General features: G+C 36.8%; 1 protein-coding gene across 3 annotated transcripts in view; it reads left to right on the top strand.

The window, feature by feature from the left end:
- The window catches only part of LOC138695268 (sodium/potassium-transporting ATPase subunit beta-2-like), a 197,951-nt gene that overhangs the window by 89,400 nt on the left and 88,149 nt on the right, over window positions 1-20,402 (top strand). For all 3 annotated transcript variants that reach the window (XM_069819719.1, XM_069819713.1, XM_069819708.1), the window contains one exon: window positions 2,357-2,418. The gene's annotated coding sequence lies outside the window, so the exon portion shown is untranslated. The remainder of the gene's footprint in view (window positions 1-2,356; window positions 2,419-20,402) is intronic.

Below are 20,402 nucleotides of genomic sequence, written 5' to 3'. Positions count from 1 at the left end.
AATCATTACGTACAATAAATGTGATTTACACTTTTCTTTTCGATCATGGAATATAATATACCATCTTTAGTTTATTGTACTTTGACGTGCGTGATATTAGTTTTTTTTAAGTAGGTTATTTTACGACGCTGTATCAACATCTCAGGTTATTTAGCGTCTGAATGAAATGAAGGTGATAATGCCGGTGAAATGAATCCGGAGTCAGGATCGAAAGTTATCCAGCATTTGCTCATATTGAGTTGAGGGAAAACTCCGAAAAAACCTCAACCAGGTAACTTACCAGGGATTCGAACCTGGGCCACCTTGTTTCGCGGCCAGACGCGCTAATCGTTACTCCACAGGTGTGGATTGCGTGATACATTAATTAATTAATTCATTCATTTATTATATTCCCTAGATCTTACATGAGCAATGAAGCTTTAAGATGTGGAACAAGTCAAAATTTTACAACATTACAATTACAATTTTTACAATATTTTACAATTTTTACAGTTTTACAATTTAGCAATTTTCTACAATTTTTACAATTTTCTACAATTTTTTACAATATTTTGGCGAGATGTAGTGAGATGAAGTGAGGTCCGAGGATTCGCCAAAAGATTACCCGGCATTAGTAAATGCACAAATTATTGTATATACATTTTCCAGATTAGTAAAGGCGTCAAAGTGATTATTCTAAAAAGAAATCTTTGTTTCGAATTTGCTATCGTTTTTTGAATGAAGGTATATTCGTGGAGATTTCGGCACTGTGTTTTGGGGAGATCTCGATGTGTGGATTTCGCTTGTGGTCCTTCTTAGATGACCTTGGAGGCTGTCACTGTCAAAATTTTTGTGCATTTTTTTTTGTCTTATGAGAGTTCGCAATCTTTCACAGAGCTTTTTAGTGTCACTTTGTCTATCTGTTTTTCTCTCTGCGTGTCTGCCTGCATCATCTTCCATTGAATCAATCTTAATTAAACTTTATATATTAATTTTCGTTGATATCGGAGAAATAGGAAAAGTCACAACTCTCGATACAAACATGGAAGATCAATTAGTCCAACATATCTTTTGCCTTGCTTCTAAAGGCAATACGGATTAGCAATGACGTAAGAGAATTGACATCCTGACGTACTGCAGGATAACATGTTTGAGTATGATCTGCCTCTAGCCGAAAATTGATGTGTGAAATTCGCGTTGAAGACATTACCACTCCCCAAAAACACCACAGACACCATCTGCACAAGGACATTCAGGCTTGCCTAATTCCTCATCTACTGATACTTACTTTGAGGAACTGTCGCCAGTTTCTCTGCTAACACTTCCAACTATTGGCAAAAGAGTAAGGAAACTGCAAGACTCAGTCGTAATAAGGTCTGAAAACTATAGGAAATAGCTGAAGAACACTAAACAGCAAAAAGAAGTTGGGCTGTCCCACAGAAGGAAGCCATCTAATACTCGGCGTGTAGGGGGAGGGAGCTAGTTCATCAAACAATTTGGACAATCCAAAAAAAAAAAAAACCCTATTGTGCACAGCGTGCAGTGGGTATTAGGTACTACGATGACATTGCTAGAGAACTTTGTGTCCAGTGTGTTGGAGAATGCCAAAAATGGTTTCACAGAGCGTGTGTGGAAAATTGGCAACGATGAAAAATTCACATGTGACCAACCCGAGTAGGAGTATTATAAAACATTTAGGTATATTTCAGGAGCAAAATTTGTGTTGTAAGTGTTGGTTTTCCTATGTTTGTCGTACTATGTTGAAATCTTTCCCATTATGGGAGAAATCGATACTTCGCCATATTTAAAAAAAAAACAATGATATAAAATTATCACATTGGCACCAGATATGTGAAATGTACGGAAAACATGTCTATACATAGGAGAAAAATTAGAATAAAATTTGGATAAATTGGTCTCAAAATTAACATTTTTCCTTTGCGTGTCGAGATGTCCCTAAACGATCCTATAAATATTAAATATAAATCCAATACTTGGGATCAAACACATAAAAGTCTGGAATAAAATAAGTAGATAAATTGTTGGCAAAAACGCATGATGTCGTGACTGTTGGTTGGTTGATACGTACTGTTGTCATGACGACCTGTCCAAAACAAAGAACTGTCAAGTACTGAGTAACTTCAATCAGGGAACAGCCGACAACGGAATGCTATAGCTTTATATGGCATACACGTGAAGACGTGAGTCTAGGAACAATAATGTTAGTTACGCAAATTAAAACAAGAACGCTGGCATAAACGTATTTTATAATTACTTTAGGTCAGTATATCGTCCTTGATTATCAGATTCTCATTGTAGTGCCTGATATAATGCTCTATCTTGTTATAAAAATAATGTGTGATGTTTTTCATTTCAGGCACAGGTACACTAGCTGGACAAGTTTAACCATCCCTGAATCAGTGGACGCAATATAAGTGTGTAAGTACAACTTTCTAGTTCTGAATTACTTTCTGCATATACTTTCTTACACAGTTTTGGCCTAATAGCTTGTGGCTCTGTTTCCGTTATTGACTCGCAAGATGGTCACTAAAGAATCGCTTGGATGTTAAAATAAATTTTAAAACTTAAAATAATCAATTTTTTAAACAGAATGTAGCTTTAATTATTTTCTAAATAATGTATATTACAAAATTAAACAACTAGAGAACAGAATGAAACATACATAAACGTGGAAAGCAATCAAGCAAAGTAAATTTAAAATAAATTATGATTTCATTTCCATTATTTTAATATTATTGAATACAGTATAGGTCACTCGTTGTCTCATGGAAACCTACCTGCGCGTCAGGGGAAGAAGAAAGTGGACTGAGAAGCTTCCCTTCCTTGCTACGCTTCTACTAGTAGCTAGCGAGCTCACTTACCCCCATCATAAGTTTTTTTCTATATACTACGACGCACACAAGCATTTGGTTTTACGAGATAATGAATGACCTATACTATTATTGCTAGTCTTTTTAGTAGAAAAAACATTATTTCTTTTTCACAACCAGTTTATTATTAAAACATGAAGCAGCCTTTCTCAAACCGTCGCGATCCAGAGATGTTGTGCTAACGTATCAAAGGGGTCGCGAAATAAATATAATTAATGTGTACAAAAGAAATAATAGTATATTATGAAACAAGTTTATAATGTTATCTTTGTGGTATGAGTCAATGTTCAGGAAACAAACGAAGCGACTTTCCTTATTTTGACGAATACAATAACTGTACAACATTATAAACGTGTTTCATACGCAGCATTATAAAACAATTAATAAATAAATAACATACGACATTTTTAATGATGGGCAGTTTATCATGGTCCATGAAGAATGAGATGCTATGACAGCACTGATGTATTAAACAGTAAAAAATAAAAATCCGTGGCGCTACAGCCCATGAAGGACTAAGACCGACCAGCCGGCTGCTGGCCTCACATCCACATGCCGAAGTAGAGGTGGACGATCATCCAACCAGACGAGGTATCGTGTGGTTAGCATGATGATCCCCCGAGCCGTTATAGCTGGTTTTCGAAACCGGATTTTCGCTATCTATCGCAGCTCCCCAAGTGCATTACGATGCTGGGTGAGCACCGGTCGCATACACTGGCCGAAATTTCATGATAAAATTTCTTTCCCCAGGAGGACTCGAACCAGCGCGCATTCCGTAACGCGAGTCCTAGGTAGAATGCCTTAGACCACGACGTCACGGCGCGGGACTTGTATTAAACAGTATTGCACGGAAAATCGTTTCTTAAAACGTGTTTTATGCGCAGTATTTTGTACGATAGCATTACAAAACAATAAAGAAATAGTACATAAAATTTTGAATGTGAATTTTATTATACAAGTTATGCTGTCATAATAGAAGTCATGACGTTTTAGTTGGAATGGTAATATTTTACGACACTGGGCATATTGTGAACAATTTTGACTAACGTTAAAGACTGCTTATAGTGGTGGTATACGAAAAAAATACGTTTTTATACATCACTGGTGTATAAGTGGGTCTTTGTTTCACCGTTCTTAGCAACCTAAATAATGATTTATCTACAGCAGTAAATTAAAATGTTTTAATTCACTCACTCCTTGGCAACCAACACATAAACAACAATAAAGTCCATACATTAATTCATTCAATATCCATGACTGGCATATAAATTTGTATTTATTTTACCGTTCTTAGCAACCCAAACAATAGCTTTATTCACATCAGTGAATTAAAATTTTAAACTCATAGAAGTGAATTACATTTTTTAAAATATTTATCTCCATAACAGCCAACACAGCAACAATAAAATTAATTTCATTTACAACGTCTTCACAAACAACACATTACAAAGGAAAGGACTACAATTTAATAGTAATTTATGTAATTTTCACGAATAATGAAGATTATACACGTGTTACATACAGCGTTTTATTCTATTCTAGCGTTAAAATATGTAAAAAAAAGTATTTTACATTTACAAGTGTAATGTTATGACGTAGTAGAGGCATGAGTACTGGATATGACGTAATAAGTATTGCATGGTTGTTAAGTAACCGTTTCTAAGACAATGTTATTTATTGTTTTGAAGATTTTTCTTACAGGTACGTTTTATAGGTGTTGTGAACGCGGTGATGACGTCATGGAATACTAGTTGCTAGGTAACCTTTTCTGGCACCAGTGTCAAGATTAGGCCAATGCACGGCTGGTAGCTTCATAAAACGTGTTTTAATCCTAGGTTTGCATAAAATTAAATTTAGATACCAGTAATGGATACAAATATTGTATAGCACATGAAAGTGAACAGATTTTATTCGCGAGTGAAAAGTTTAGCTCCCGAGGCAAAGGTGAGGGTATAAATTACATGAGCGCATAAAATCTAATTTCACTCTCTTATGCTATAAATTACGTATTTGAGAAAAACGAACCATATGTTAAAAAAACATTTATTAGATACACAATTTTATTGTTAAAATGCATTTACTAAAAACTGAAATCCAAAGTCAATTATTATTCTAAATATGATGGATGCGTTTGCTTTTCGTTTAAAAGTTTGTCCATATGTGAATTCATATCAGCGTCACACGAAAGCAAATAGTTTGCAAGCGATAACACACGATACCAATATTTCGTTTTCAATTATGTCATAGACGAAAATCTTTTTTCACATTGGTAAGACGTGACAAAAAGGATCAATATTTGAAAGACTTGTTAACTGAATTTTCATATTTACTTCCACTGGCAAACAAAAACTTAATTAAATCGTCTAATGTAAACTATACTTGTAATGTTTGATCAGACTGTAGTCTGCAGCTACTAACAAGGCAGATAAACAGTTTTTGTTAATAATTTATTGATCGATCAGCGCATTTAGCGCTATACAGATCATTTCAAAATAAAATATAAATACAATAAATGACACTGAATTGAGGGCAGCCTAAATTGGGCTCCTCAGTGAACAAATATAATTGTTAATAAATGATTTACATAGGTTGGTGATTATATTAATTTTGATTATAATATGAGGTCCATTGGAAGTCGGCTCTTGATTCTGGTGGGAAATGTGGACTTCTTTCCGAGAGAGTAGTGGATAGCGCCTGGAACATTTTCTAGGTTGTTATAGAACTTCTTAGCTTGTAAATTAATAAACTGTTTGGTTGTGTCAATACCAGTTTCTCTGTGTAGTTGGCTATTACGGACAAATCAAGGAGAATTGAGTGAAATTCGTAGGACTTTATTTTGAAATGACTGGATGTGTTTGATTTCACTTATTGCAGCTCCTCCCCAGACAGGACAGGCATAAAGCAGTAGAGGTCGTAATAGAGATGTGTAAAGTAGCATGCAATTTTGTAGCTTTAGAGATGATTTCTTGTTGAGGAGCGGATATAATTTAGTGAGTCTTGAGTAGGCCAATTTAAGTTTGTTGTTGATGTGATGTTTCCATGATAGACGGCGATCTAAGTGCACTCCAAGATATTTTACAGCTTCATCCTCTGGTTTCCACGGTATCACGTTGGTTGAGAGATTTATGCATGGAGGATTAGCAGGACGACACAAAGTAAATATCATTGCTTCGCATTTATTGTAGTTCAATGCGATGCGCCAATTTTCAAGCCAAGGGCATATGATGTTTAAGGCTTCCTGAAGGTGATTTGAGGCTATGTTAATGTTGCGATGGGTTGCATAAATAGCTGTATCGTCTGCACACATAGCAATTTGTGCAGTTGGTGTTGCAGGAATGTCCGAAGTATATACATTGAATAATATCGGACCTAAGATAGAGCCTTGTGGAACGCCAGCACTAATGGGTCTAACAGAGGAGTGAGTACAACCCGCTCTGACTGAGAATGTGCGATTTGACAAGAAACTAGTCATTATGTTGCATAGGTAGTCTGGAACGCCGGACTTGTGTAATTTGTACCGAAGATCTTTATGCCAAACTCGATCAAATGCTTGAGTGAAGTCAAGAAATGCGACTGCAGTCTGTTCTTTCTTTTCAAAGCCCTGTGCAATTTGTTCAGTGATACGAAGCACTTGATTGGTAGAATGAATAAACAGTTTGAGCTAGTCATTCATGTATTAAGATTATTGTTACTATTATTATTATTATTATTATTATTATTATTATTATTATTATTATTATTATCCCATATATTACGGGTCCTAATCATCACGACATGGGCGCGCCCTCAGGTTGCGGATAGAGGAGACTGCCTCCAGATATGGAGGATAGCTGCGAATATATTGAATAGGCAGTCGTGGACAGCCGATAAGGAGTGGTTCTTCATCCTGGGGGTTGAGCGAAGGGCTAACAACCCATCTCCGTAAAAAAAGAACTTATTACGAAACCCAAACATAGGTCTCGGAATGGATTGGAAATTGATCCTTCAAAGAAGTGGAAAAATTCAAATGTCTTGGAGCAACTGTGACAAATATAAATGACATTCGGGAGGAAATTAAACGCAGAATAAATATGGGAAATGCCTGCTATTCTTCGATTGAGAAGATTTTGTCATCTAGTCTGGTTTAAAAAAAACTGAAAGTTAGAATTTATAAAATAGTTATATTAGGCCTACCGGTTGTTCTGTACCTGTTGTGAAACTTGGACTCTCACTTTGAGAGACAATAAAGTGCTTAGGAAAATATTTGGGGCTACGAGGGATGAAGTTACAGGAGAATGGAGAAAGTTACACAACGCAGAACTGCAGGCATTGTATTCTTCACCTGACATAATTAGGAACATTAAATCAGATGTTTGAGATGGGGAGGACATGTAGCACGTATGGATGAATCCAGAAATGCATATAGTATGTTAGTTGGAAGGCCGGAGGGAAAAAGCCCTTTGGAGAGGCCGAGACGTAGATGGGAGGATAATTTAAAATGTATGTAAGGAAGTGGGATATGATGGTAGGGAGTGGATTAATTTTGCTCAGGATAGGGACCGATGGCAGACATATGTGAGGGTGGCAATGAACCTCTGGGTTCTCTAAAAGCCATTTGTAAGTAATTATTACTGTTATTATTATTATTATTATTATTATTATTATTATTATTATTATTATTATTATTATTATTATTATAGTATTATTGTTATTGTTGTGAAGTTTTCCCTGTTCGTTGGGGTCTCGTTATTATTATGTTTCTGTGTGTTGAGCGACTGAAAAGTTTGAGGAACTGTACATAGAGGTTTGAGATGGATCCAATCATGGTGTTTTGCGTATTATTTTCCTGAATTAGGTCTATAGTGTTTAACGTGGAAAGTTTAAGTGGATACCTATTCGGGGAAAAGTTCCGTTACCATTTCTGTAATATGGGACATACAAAGCATAAAAATATGAAACAATAATAATAATAATAATAATAATAATAATAATAATAATAATAAAATAGTGAAGTACAAAGCATACAATGAACACAATATTTTTAGGTATATACAGTAAGGAAAATTATGATTATAAATAGCTCAAGTTATCACATTATAGATATACCATTATCGAGAAATATGATGAAAACAAAAAGATAAAATAAGTTAAATATTACTAAAATATTTAAAAAAATGTAGTGAATACGTGGAAATATGCAATACAACATTTGTCATAACAATAAGTTAGTTTGACAACTCGTCATAAGATAGGAAACATTCAAGCTGCACAGCTATTTCATATAGGCCTCATTATTTTCATAGTTGAAAATTTCGATTTGCTGCTTAATTATTAGGCCTATTCCTTGCGCAATCGCCGTTTCTCTCCAATTTAAATCGTTTCTTACTAACTTTAGATCACCCACCAAAATAAAATCGTTCTTGTTCTATCAAATACATGCAAGAGGGCCTTAGACTAGAAATGTTTAGTTTAAATGTAGTTCTGTTTATAAGTACAGTATGCATAAGAATGCAATTATTTGACTTATTTGAACTGTTGTATCAGTGAAGCGAGGTGAGTCAGTGAAGTTATGGTTTTACAGTGCAGTGAACAGTTCCGATCAGTGATAATTTATAGCGTCAATGAAATGTGTTCTATAGTGTCAGTGAAATGTGTTACAGAGTGTCAGTGAAATGTGTGCTAAAGTGTCAGTGAAATGCGTCATAGTGCCACTACAGGGAATGAGATGAGAGTAAAGTGAAAGACTATTGAAAATTATGTAGGACCTATACATAATCATGTAGGTTGTGTTGTAAAATTAGGTGTTTTATTTTATGTTTTATTATTATTGTGTTAAATTGTATTGTGTATTCTTATTGTATTGTGTATAAAATTGTATATGTGTTGTAAATTTTATTATGTATTGTAAATTTTATTGTGTATTGCTTATCATTTTAACTGTGTATTGTTAATATTGTATATACCACTGCCACCGGGTGCTTGCCCACTTGCAGTGTAAATAAATACATACATACATACATATTGTGTTTCGTACACAGGCTCTTGCTTTGTTTCTGGAGAAACTGGTTCTGTTCTCTGAATCCAAATCAGTGTTCCTCGATTTTTTACACTGATCTTATACATAAAAGTCAGATCGTTCCCTGCGGACATTTGTAGGCTATAATTATGATATTTAAAAATCGGATGCCAGCGACTGGGTGTAGAGAGTTAGTTAACTGTCTGTAATCTTTAAACAAGTATCAGGTTAGAGCTGTTATTTAAAGCATGTTTTTATAATTAGGTAATCCTTTATGTATAAGTAGTAGGAAAATGATCACACTAGATAAACGTTTGAAATGTACCATGAATTTCAAGTTCTGTTAGTACACCATATCCACTCATAATTGAGGCGCTCTCTGGAATAACTACTTAGCGTACTTTACGTCGATTTTGCGTTTACACATTATATTGAATCCTTAATAATTATAGTCACGTCGCTGTTATTTCCGGCGTGACTCCTCCTCTTTGCTTACGCCTTAGGAAGTGAAGGCTCTGTAAAGTCTAGGTAGGTAGTATCGTTCGCCATTTTTGTTCTTTCGTTGCCGAGCTACCAGACGAGGAATATATTTGCCGTACCGTTAAACATTATCATGTTGTAGCTCCTATGATAATAAATCAAACGCACTGTAATTGAGCAAATAATAGCGGCAAATAACGTCCTCGTATGCTTTCTGCGAACGCCAACGGAAGAACGAAAATGGCGGGCGATTATATTAAGTATTTATCGAGCCTTAGGAAGTGCATAACGTCATCAGCAGCGAATGACAAGACGCACACGTTTAAATGTAGCCGACCTGCAACGTGATTGGCTGCCGGAAATAAGAGCGATGGGACTATAGGGGTATATTTTTTTAGTGATTATTTTACCCTGATTTCGGTGATTAAAATGGTGTGAATTCGGTGAATATTTCTAAAAAAACACTATTTTGGCATATTCCGTGCCCTAAATAAACTTCAAAAATAATAAAAAATAACATTTTTTTAAATTATTATTGGGACAATCCCTTTGGAACTAACACAAAATTATTTGCATCATTAATTAAACTCATAATTGAATTTCATTCGACTGTGAAGGGGGTGACGGCACTTCTTTCTTGATTTCACGAAAACTATTGTTGCGAAAAAGAGAAATGACTGTTGTCTGCTTGCGCTGCTTCCTGAAAGTAGCCCCTAAAACTATGCGTACATCGTTGTCAGATACCATACATATGTAATGCTGAACTATCTGATATGTAGAAATGTTCATGTATGTTTTATAACGAAAATAATTTTCGCTTTTATTTGGAGCAAATAGTCTTTTTTGTGCTTATTCTCCATGAAACCTTGTTTTTAATATCGTGATTATGACATATAATTTTGTGAACTTATATCGATTTTGCGAAAATTCGCGGATATTATATTTCACTTAATTACTTTCATTAATATTTCCCGTGCATAAAATTTAGATTTTTTAACACATTTCGCGCATATCGTTAATACCAAAAAAATCACACCCCTATTAATAACACATCTCCTTCCTGATAAAATATTATTTCCATTCAACAAACGCGGAACCTTCTAGAAGCGTTTGACTGTCATTGCTGTTGTACCAGTTCTAAAATGTTCGATGTTCTGTATCTCAAATTCAAAATTTTCTAGTTAAGTTCTCGTTATAGAAAACGCCTCAGTTATACTACATATTTTGTTAAGAAAAAATAAGTTTTATTCTGAGCGTTCAGCTCGATTTCTAACCGGGAACACGCACATCAGACTGATGATGACATGACAGGCATAGACTGCAACATTATGGATTCGTAACCTTTCGTGTATTTTTACTCCTGTAACTTTTATTAATAATAGCATGCATACAATATTATATTTTTATTTCGCAATGAATAATAATGTGTTGAATCGCGTCTGTAGCTCAAACGATAGTGCGCTGGTCTTCCATCTAGGCGGCCAGGGTTCGACCCCTGACCAGGTCGTGATGAATTTTGTAGTGGACAAATATGTTACCGATGCAGATCTGTGATTCCGAGCCCTACGGCGCATCAGGTACTCGTCTGAGAATGGGACTTGGCTCTGTGAAGGTTGAGGCAGGATGATCCACCTGTCAGCATCGGATTCACGAATGCCACCCAGATCACCTATCGGACTGGACAATCGTCGTATATATACGGCGCACAATGGACCAAAGTATAAGTGCAAGGATTCGTCCAAAATCGAGCCCTCGAAAAGCCAGGCCAGAAATACACAGCATAACTTCAGGAGTCCACACTTGTGGAGTAACGGTTAGCGCATCTAGCCACGAAACCAGATGGCCCGGGTTCGATTCTCGGTCGGGGCAAGTTACCTGGTTGGGGTTTTTTTTCCAGGGTTTTCCCTCAACCCAATATGAGCAAATGCTAGGTAACTTTCGGTGCTGGACTCCGGACTCATGTCACCAGCATTGACGCTAAATAACCTAAGATATTGATAAAGGGTCGTAAAAATAACCTACTAAAATAAAATAAATAACTTCACAAATGTAGACATGAACAAAAATTTATATCAGCATAGGGCCGGAAATACTTGGTTTCCGAGTTTTGAAGTTCTATAACACTTAACTGTTCACATCACCTTTAACTCTTCAAAATGTTCACTTTCTGTGCCTGAATACAGGAATCACATCGACGTCTCATGGGTGTTTCGTATTGTTTTGCAACTTGCTATAAATTCGATGGCGGAGCGTTTCGACATCAGTCAACGGAGTCGAATACACCAAAGATTTTAAATGGTTCACAAGAACAAATTTACTGGGCTTAAATCAGGTGAGCGCGGAGGCCAGGCAACTGGTCCACTTCTACCTATCCATCGAACAGGACACTTTCGATTCAGATAATTTCAGGCACGGTCACTAAAATGTACGGGAGCGCTTAAACGAATGATCAGTGGCGCAATTCTGTGTTATAACAATTATTATTTTCTGATTTCGCATGAGTTCAACTAAAAAATTTAATGAAGGTTTTTAATTTTGAATATGAATAAAGTTAATATTTAAGGGTCTCTAGGATGAAAAGAACAGATTTTCGCGTTACACTGACCCAAATCTGTGTTCGGATGCTAATAACTTAATACCTATGGTGTATTTGTAGGGACATGTTATAGCTATGTCAATGAAAGAATAAAGACTGGCCAGTCAAAAAATGATGTTTATTTTGTTCTCAAAATAAGATCGTACATTGTTTGAATCATCATCATCATCATCATCATCATCATCGGCGCTACAGCCCTTAGTGGGCCTGGGCCTCCCTTAGTAATTGTCGCCATCCGTCTCTATCTTGTGTAGCAGCCTTCCAATTCTTGCACCCCAACTTTCTGGCATCCTCTTCCACTTCATCAATCCACCGCAAGTGCGGTCGACCTCGTCTTCTCTGACCTCCCGGATTTGTTATTACAATTTTTTTACAAGGTTCGCTTAGGTCCATGCGTATTACATGTCCTGCCCACCTCAATCTGCTTATTTTAACTGTGTTGATTATGTTTGGCTCTCCTAGAAGTCTATATAATTCATAGTTGCATCTCCTCCTCCAGAGACCTTCTTCAAATGTTGGGGCATAGATACTTCGCAGAATCTTTCTTTCGAAAACATTGTTTCAATAATAACCTAAAAACAGGTAATACTTGTCCTAATTTTACTGACTTTCAACCGCTTGTTACTGCCAACCCTAAAAGATGGATCCGATGTAATACGAGGGAAATTCGTAAAAAAATGCGACTTTTCAAAATGTAGTTCGCTTTTATCCATCTATTACGGTTTAGGACTTGGGACTGTTTTGTTTGCCTTGAGCATCTACTATGCTGAAATCATGACGCAGTAACCTTAACAACTGCAAGCGTGTGACTTCATGCCTACACGAAGCAATTGCGTAGATATTATGAGACTTCATAGGAAAGGAAAGATAATTCCCAATTTAATAATTCATTTTATTCATAGTGTTCTGCAGGTCTTTCACTGCAAACCCAGCATTCTCCAGTCTTTCATATTTTCTGCCTTCCTCTTAGTCTTCGCATATGATCCATATATCTTAATGTCGTCTATCATCTGATATCTTCTTCTTCTCCCGTTCACCATTCCTTCCAGTGCATCCTTCAGAAGGCAGTTTCTTCTCAACCAGTGACCCAGCCAATTTCTCTTCCTGTTCCTGACCAGTTTCAGCATCATTCTTTCTTCACCCACTCTTTCCAACGCAGCTTCATTTCTTATTCTGTTGTCCATTTCACACGCTCCATCCTCCTCCATATCCACATTTCGAATGCTTCTAGTCGCTTCTCTTCACTTCGTCGTAATGTTTCTGCCCCATACAATACTACACTCCACACAGAGCACTTCACTTGTCTCTTCCTTAGTTCTTTCTCCAGAGGTCCGCAGAAGATATACTCAAATGAAGAAAGACCAATGCCGAATACTCCGTACGGATCTTGAGTAAGGCTATAACAATGCAAAGCTGAAGAAAACACTTCAAACATCTGCGTCAACTCTCCCTACACCATTTCACTGACAAGGCAAAGTTGTTGTAACAAACAAATGTAACATATTTTAACGCTATTCAACGTTAATCCTGGAACAAGGTTCCCTAATCATTTTTAGACCATAAATTCGACTTTATTTACATTTTTTGTTATGTCCGCGCAAGTAACTGTATAGTGTGTCCACAGTAACATTCCGTGATTATAAACTGCTATAATTCTGTGTAACTATGCGTATTACGAAATTCATACCGGTGCCATTAGAAAGAACGGCCCAAAGAATTTCAAGGAATGTGTAATTGTAATTGTTGGCGGAAAACAATAGATGACACTATAAAAAGAAAGAAAGAAAAAAATACTCTGCTCCCGCTCTTTCTGTTGTCATTGTGACATTGTTGGATAGAAGTAAATTGTGTTACATTTCAACTCAGTGTGAATTCTGCAACATTTAGAGAGTTAAGGCGAACCCACAAGAACGTAGTTGCTGTGTATCGTACCACCTCAGAATCGTCTTGTCAGTAGGTGCCGCTTGTTGAAACTCTCAACTGAAAACACGCTGAATTCTCACTATACTCCGTGTGCTATGGTATTCCAATACACACCAACTACATTCCTGTGAGTTCGCCATAACTCTCTGAATATTGCAGAATTTACACTGAGTTGAAATGTAAACATTCACATCATTTAACACAATTTGCTACTATCCAGTAATGCCACAATGGCAAGAGAAATAGCGAAGAGAGTGTATTCTTTTTGTTGATATCTATTGTGTTTCATCAACAATTACAATTACACATCCCCTGAAATTCTTTGAGCCGTTCTTTGTAATGGCACCTCTCAGAATTTCGTAATACGCATAGTTACAAAATTATAGCAGTTTATAACCACGGAAAGTTTTGTGGACACACTGTAGAATCTGAAGATCCCTTTATACACATATCACAATCATTATCATTATCATTTATCCTTTATTGACAAGCTTTGGACTGACATTACGGCTGATTCTGAATTCTTTTGCAAACTGAGTATGTGTGACCCCTCTTTCATGCAGGTCTATGTAGAATTGAGGTTTTGACCTTCAGTTTGATTATGCATATGATGCCTCGTAAAGTCACAACGCTTATGGTCACCGTGCATTGTAATTGCGAGTTCTATGTCTTCAAAGATGGCGTCACTCTCTCTGTAAGGCCAGTGACATTTTGAGAGTCACTTCAGTGAGAGAAGCCATATCTCTTGTCAGAGAACACCGCATTAAGATAACGTCACAAAGAGCTCTTCCAGTTGCAATGTGTTTTATCTTGAGGTGGTATCGTTTTCTTTATGAAATTATCGTTGTGTGTTATAATTCTCTATCAGGAGCATGTGGTTGCGACACCGGTTGCATACATCTTCTCTTGCGACATGGAAAGTGTAAATGTCCTTGTGGAAATTATCTGTTTGATCTATTGCTTAAATCACCGTATTAAGAAAGTGATCAGACATGCCTGAAAAAGAAATTGCAACAAATTAATATAAAACGCGTGGTGTAATTACGGGGTTCTTGCAGATGGGTAATGGGGTTGAGTGAACTAGCAACGTGAATCCCAAACCTGAATTTTGGGGGAAGGAGAAGACTGCGATAAGAGCTAACCCGCTAGAATACATAATCATGACCATTATCAACACTAACCTGGCCATTATCAGCATCATGTGGACCATCGCCAATGGCACTGAGGCACTACCAACACCACCAAGACCATTACCCACAAACCACAAGTCATTGACAACAATAAGGTCATTACCAACAACACCAAAGCCATTAATAACACTTCAAGGCTATGTTTCTAAGTTGAATTAATCTGTTTGCTATGTATTGTAAATTTTTGTGGAGCGACCAGCGTATATCATTCGGTAGAGGCGTTTTCCTGCTGATCCGGAGCTGAGCTGGGTTCGATTTCCGCTTTGGCTCATTACCTGGTTGGATTATTTCCGAGTTTTCCCAAACCGTAAGACAAATGTCGGGTAATATAAGGAGAATTCCGGTAATCTACAGGGAATTATCGCCCTCACCTCACCTCACCTCACCTCACCTCACCTCACCTCACCTCACCTCACCTCACCTCACCTCACCTCACCTCACATCTTCGCCAATATACAGTCTGATCCGTTTGGGAAAGGATAATATTTATTATTATAAAGATATTATGATAGTAGGAAAAATTTCTTGCTGATTATGTTATGATTAAAAGATTAGAGTTTCCTGGTTGAGTGTAAGAGAAGGCCTTACGGCCTTAACTCTGCCAGGTTAAATAAAGCCATTATTATTATTATTATTATTATTATTATTATTATTATTATTATTATTATTATTATTATTATTATTATTATTATTATATATGACAATCAACAATGCATAATCTGAAAAGACAAATGAAAATCGTAGATGATTAAAATGGCCACTACAAATCAATAGCGGGCACAATGTGTTCTTTTTTTTTAGTTGGTTATTTAACGACGCTGTATCAACTACTAGGTTATTTAGCGTCGATGAAATTGGTGGTAGCGAGATGGTATTTGGTGAGATGAGGCCGAGGATTCACCATAGATTACCTGGTAATCACCTTACGGTTGGAAAAACCTCGTAAAAAAACCCAACCAGGTAATCAGCCCAAACAGGGATCGAACCCGCGCCCGAGCGCAACTTCAGACCGGCAGGCAAGCGCCTTAATCGGCTGAGCGACGCTGGTGGCAATGTGTTCTTTGGTATGCTAAATTTGAGAGTGTTAAAAAGAGTTCAAGGGGAATTTCGACGCGAGTAGGTGTGCTTAATGTACCTAAATAATGTTGTGGTATCGAACATTTGTAGAAACAGGTTATGTGTTAAAAAAACCAGTACGAGAAGCAGCTATCTCTTGGCTTGGACTCCAAACTCCCCAGACCTAACCCCTCCCCACTTCTTCGTGTAGGGCTTTGTTAAAGACATTGTCTATTCACAGAAACCCAGGAACATTGATGATCTGAGAGTAAAAATTACTCAAGATTTTCAACAAATCCACCCCTCTTATGTTACAACGGACATGGGCTGAATTGCATCACCGTTATAAGTTGTGCAGGGTGCGCAAGGGTCATGTTGAGCTCTGAGGAATCTCCCATCTTTCAGTGTTGTATGCACAAAGTTTCAACAAATAAAGTTTAGTAGTAAATGTTTTACGGTGTTTTTATTTTATCCATACAAACGAATCACTCTGTATTTAGGGTGACCCGTAAGTAATGTTATTAATTTCAGAAGGTTATTCTTTGAGATATTTCAGACTAGATTTCATACAATTTTGCTCGTTTTCATTTTCTTTTCGAGAAAAAAATTATTTTATACGAAACATTTCATAGCGTGTTTTGGGAAAGCCATTCAATGGATGGCGTGGCTTGGAAAGAAAGGAGGTTGTTCAGTAACCTTTATATTCAAATTCAAATTTATTTACAATTTACATTTGAAATGAATACATATGAATAGATACCCGAAATGAGCATGTGCTCGTGCTCGGGTACAGTCCAGTAGTCTACATAAATTTTACAGGGATCAAATTATAATGCTGATGATAGAAATAATAATAGTAATAATAATACTAATAATAATAATAATAATAATAATAATAATAATAATAATAATAGAATAATCGTGACAAATGATACAAAGATTGTAATACAAAATAATTCATTAATAATAATAATAATAATAATAATAATAATAATAATAATATATGAAACAACGAGTCAAAGTAAAGATAGGAGAAGAGATGTCAAAAGGAAGTGAGATAGGGAGAGGAGTCCGACAAGGATCACCTACCCTGTTCAACATCTACTTGGAGCATTTAGTGAAGAACTCTATTCAGATCATGGGAGGAGTGGTAGTAGGAGGAAGAAGAATAAAAAAAGAAAAATAAAGAGGAAAGAAAGAGAAAGAGGAGAGAGAAAGAAAGGAAGGAAGACAGAGGAGAAGAAAGATAGGAAGAGAAAAAAGAAAGGAAACAAAGAAAGAATGAAGAGAGAGAGAGAAAGGGAGAGAACAAAATAAAAAGAGGGAGAAACAAGGAAAGAGAGATAAAGGAATAGTAAGAAGGAAAGAAAGAGTGGGAGAATGAAAGAAACAAACAAAGTAAGAAAGAAAGAATTGAGTTGGGTTCCTGTTGAAAAAACATGTACAAAGTATATATCATACAAATTAAATGTGAAAGTGGGAAGTTTCAAGGAGATCGGAGGTGACAAAAGAGAAGACAAAAATACAAATGAAGGAATAAGTAATGAGGAAATAAATATGGCTTCTTGAAAAACTGGTAAAGTCATATAGAAATAGAGAAAAATTAGCAAAGTTGTGTTTCGCTAAAAACCAGTAGGGGAAACTCGGCTAATTCCGCAGTAGTGCATATATGATTTTACTGCGGCTTTACATTAGCATGAACGTAAGTTTTGAGAGGCTGTCAACAGGAGGCATGTCCTCTGCAGTGCTATAGAAAAAAAATCAAGGTTATTGGTCGACACCTCTGTTGGCAATACAGTGAAACATCGAAAGTTGGCTGTTTTTCGTGTTTTACTACACAGCTGTGAAGAAAGTGAACATTGTTACATATAAATTATTCCTTTTATGTTATTTTCATAATGTATTTCATAATCATTTACTACTGCGGAATTAGCCAAGTCCTATTGCGGATTTATCCGCACTATTGCGGAATTACCCGAGTTCTTTTTCAACTGTAATGTATGTACAACTAAATATATTTGCATTTTAAAAGGTATCTTTATCTCATTTGGTAATGAAAGGTTTCTTCCATGTCTACATATCTTGATAATATTTTTCAATAAACAGTTTGATAAAAATATGATAGATTTGCTTCTTAATATTGCGGAATTAGCCGAGTCTCCCCTACCGTAAACTGGTGTAAACTTGGCCGCTGGGATAAACTAGATCACAAAAAGGAAAGATTTAAATCATTATAAGCCTATGAACCCAAAATGTGACTTAGAATTATATAAAAAAAACTAATGAAATGAAGAAAAAATAATGTTCTTTAAAAATATATTGTACGTCTGATATCACGATATATATATTTTTTCTTTTTTTGTGATCAAGTTTAACCCAGTTTACGGTAGGCAGAAGAGCATTGGAACGCCCAAGAAAAAGATGGCAGGACGTACCGTGAAATATGGAACAGGCGCGCGCCTAAAATAAAGACTGGGGGAGAAAAAGAAGATTTCTTTCAGGGAATGAACTATAATGCAGTAAGTGTAGTAAAAGCTGTAGGAAGTGAGTACCGTATTTATTTCCCAGCAAGTAAAGCGGTGAACTTGAAACGGTTAAGATGTTGATCCCTGTGATTACATCACAGCCCTCTGTTATCGGACGGGATCACAGGTTAGTCCACTAATCCGTGTCATTCTTGTCTGAGCAAATTCTGAAGAGAATAGAAAACAAAAGCTTTCCTTTGTCGTCTTAGGGCGATGTCGTAAGACGTAAGGTACAGTCTGATTAGAATCACAATGCCTTCTCTCTGAAATAAGATTCACGCTCGGTATCACCATGGTGCCTCAGATTTTACTAAATGAACATAAAGTCCACCGATGTGGTCTCGCTGGTAGCGTCTTCGCTCCCTAACCTAGCGGGCCGGAGTTTGGTTTCCCGCTTAGGACAAGTTCCGTAGATGAGGTTTTTTCGGGGTTTTTCTCTCACTCCTATGAATAAATATCAGGTAACATTATCAGGCGCTTGGAACTCCATTCTCGCCACTTACTTTCCTCTCTTATCATTTCCTCTTCATTTCTAGTTGTCCTACTTCGTTTTCAGTTCGCGCCTGCTGCGGCCCTCCGAAGCTGCTGACTCTCTCGCCCGGCTTTCATGGATATGGTATGGATGAATATATAATAGGATGCGAAACTTACTGAGTTTCCCGTAACACATACTAGAGGCGCTGTTGTAGAAATTGATCTTGCTGCCACCTGTTGGGGGGAGAGGGGCGTTATTACATATAGCAGCGCACCACTTAGTGAAAAGAGTAATTACTGCATGCATTTAGCAGCGCACCTGGTGACGAAAATGTTAAACTGTGCAGAAAGTATTCCCTCCCATCCTCATCGATATTCAAAACTTACACAATTTAAAATAATACATTTACATTTTTATTCCTCACAGCATCTTCTACTGAAAATTCTTACCGGAGCCAACAGGAAGATAAAAGAGACGATCTATTTTACACTACCCAATTAAAATATAACCAGACAGAGACAAAAAATAAAGCAAAAGGTTAGATAATTGGGATTGTATTCTTTGGGTATTTATTATACAGCGCAATGGAAAAGTCTGCAAGAACTACTTAGATAGTTCAATTTATTATATTACTATTACTTTACAATACATTCAACAACACTATTTTTACAACGTCCATAAACATCACTGTTTAACATACACTGCTTATACACACACGTATCACTTTATGTTCACTTATTAGCAAGTTTCTGTATGTCATCTCGACTCCTCGAGCAATATCTCGAACGGATAAATAGAGAACTCTGGGTAATGTACCCAACACGTAGTTCTAATGTTCACCACCTACGACATTGGGCGCTGATCATCTTATTTCAGCCCCCGCCGCCAGATGATGCTGACCGCAGTTTCACATCCCATTATATATTTATCCGTGGATATGGCAAGTTGTGGTAGTTGGTGGCCAGCAGCGAAAGGGGCTTACAACTCAGACCGTTGAGGGGGGAAACAATGGGGGCTGTTGGCTTAGAATGGTACCACGGGTTTAGAAGGATGGCAGGGACTTGTCGTCAGAGTGTTAGAGGTTAGGTCGGTGCGGCGTAGTTGGGGTCGGTGAACATGCAACTCATCCCAGAGGTCGCACAACATACCTCAGGTCGCGGTGCATAGGATGTTCCCCTCCCGCCGTCGTAGAGAGAGAAAGAGAGAGAGAGAGAGAGAGAGAGAGAGAGAGAGAGAGAGAGAGAGAAATGAACATCAACTTACAGATCGACAATTTTCTTGGATCTCGTTAT

Source organism: Periplaneta americana, chromosome 1, assembly GCF_040183065.1.
Source record: "Periplaneta americana isolate PAMFEO1 chromosome 1, P.americana_PAMFEO1_priV1, whole genome shotgun sequence".
Lineage (NCBI taxonomy): Eukaryota > Metazoa > Arthropoda > Insecta > Blattodea > Blattidae > Periplaneta > Periplaneta americana.
This window is presented reverse-complemented; position numbering and strand designations above follow the sequence as displayed.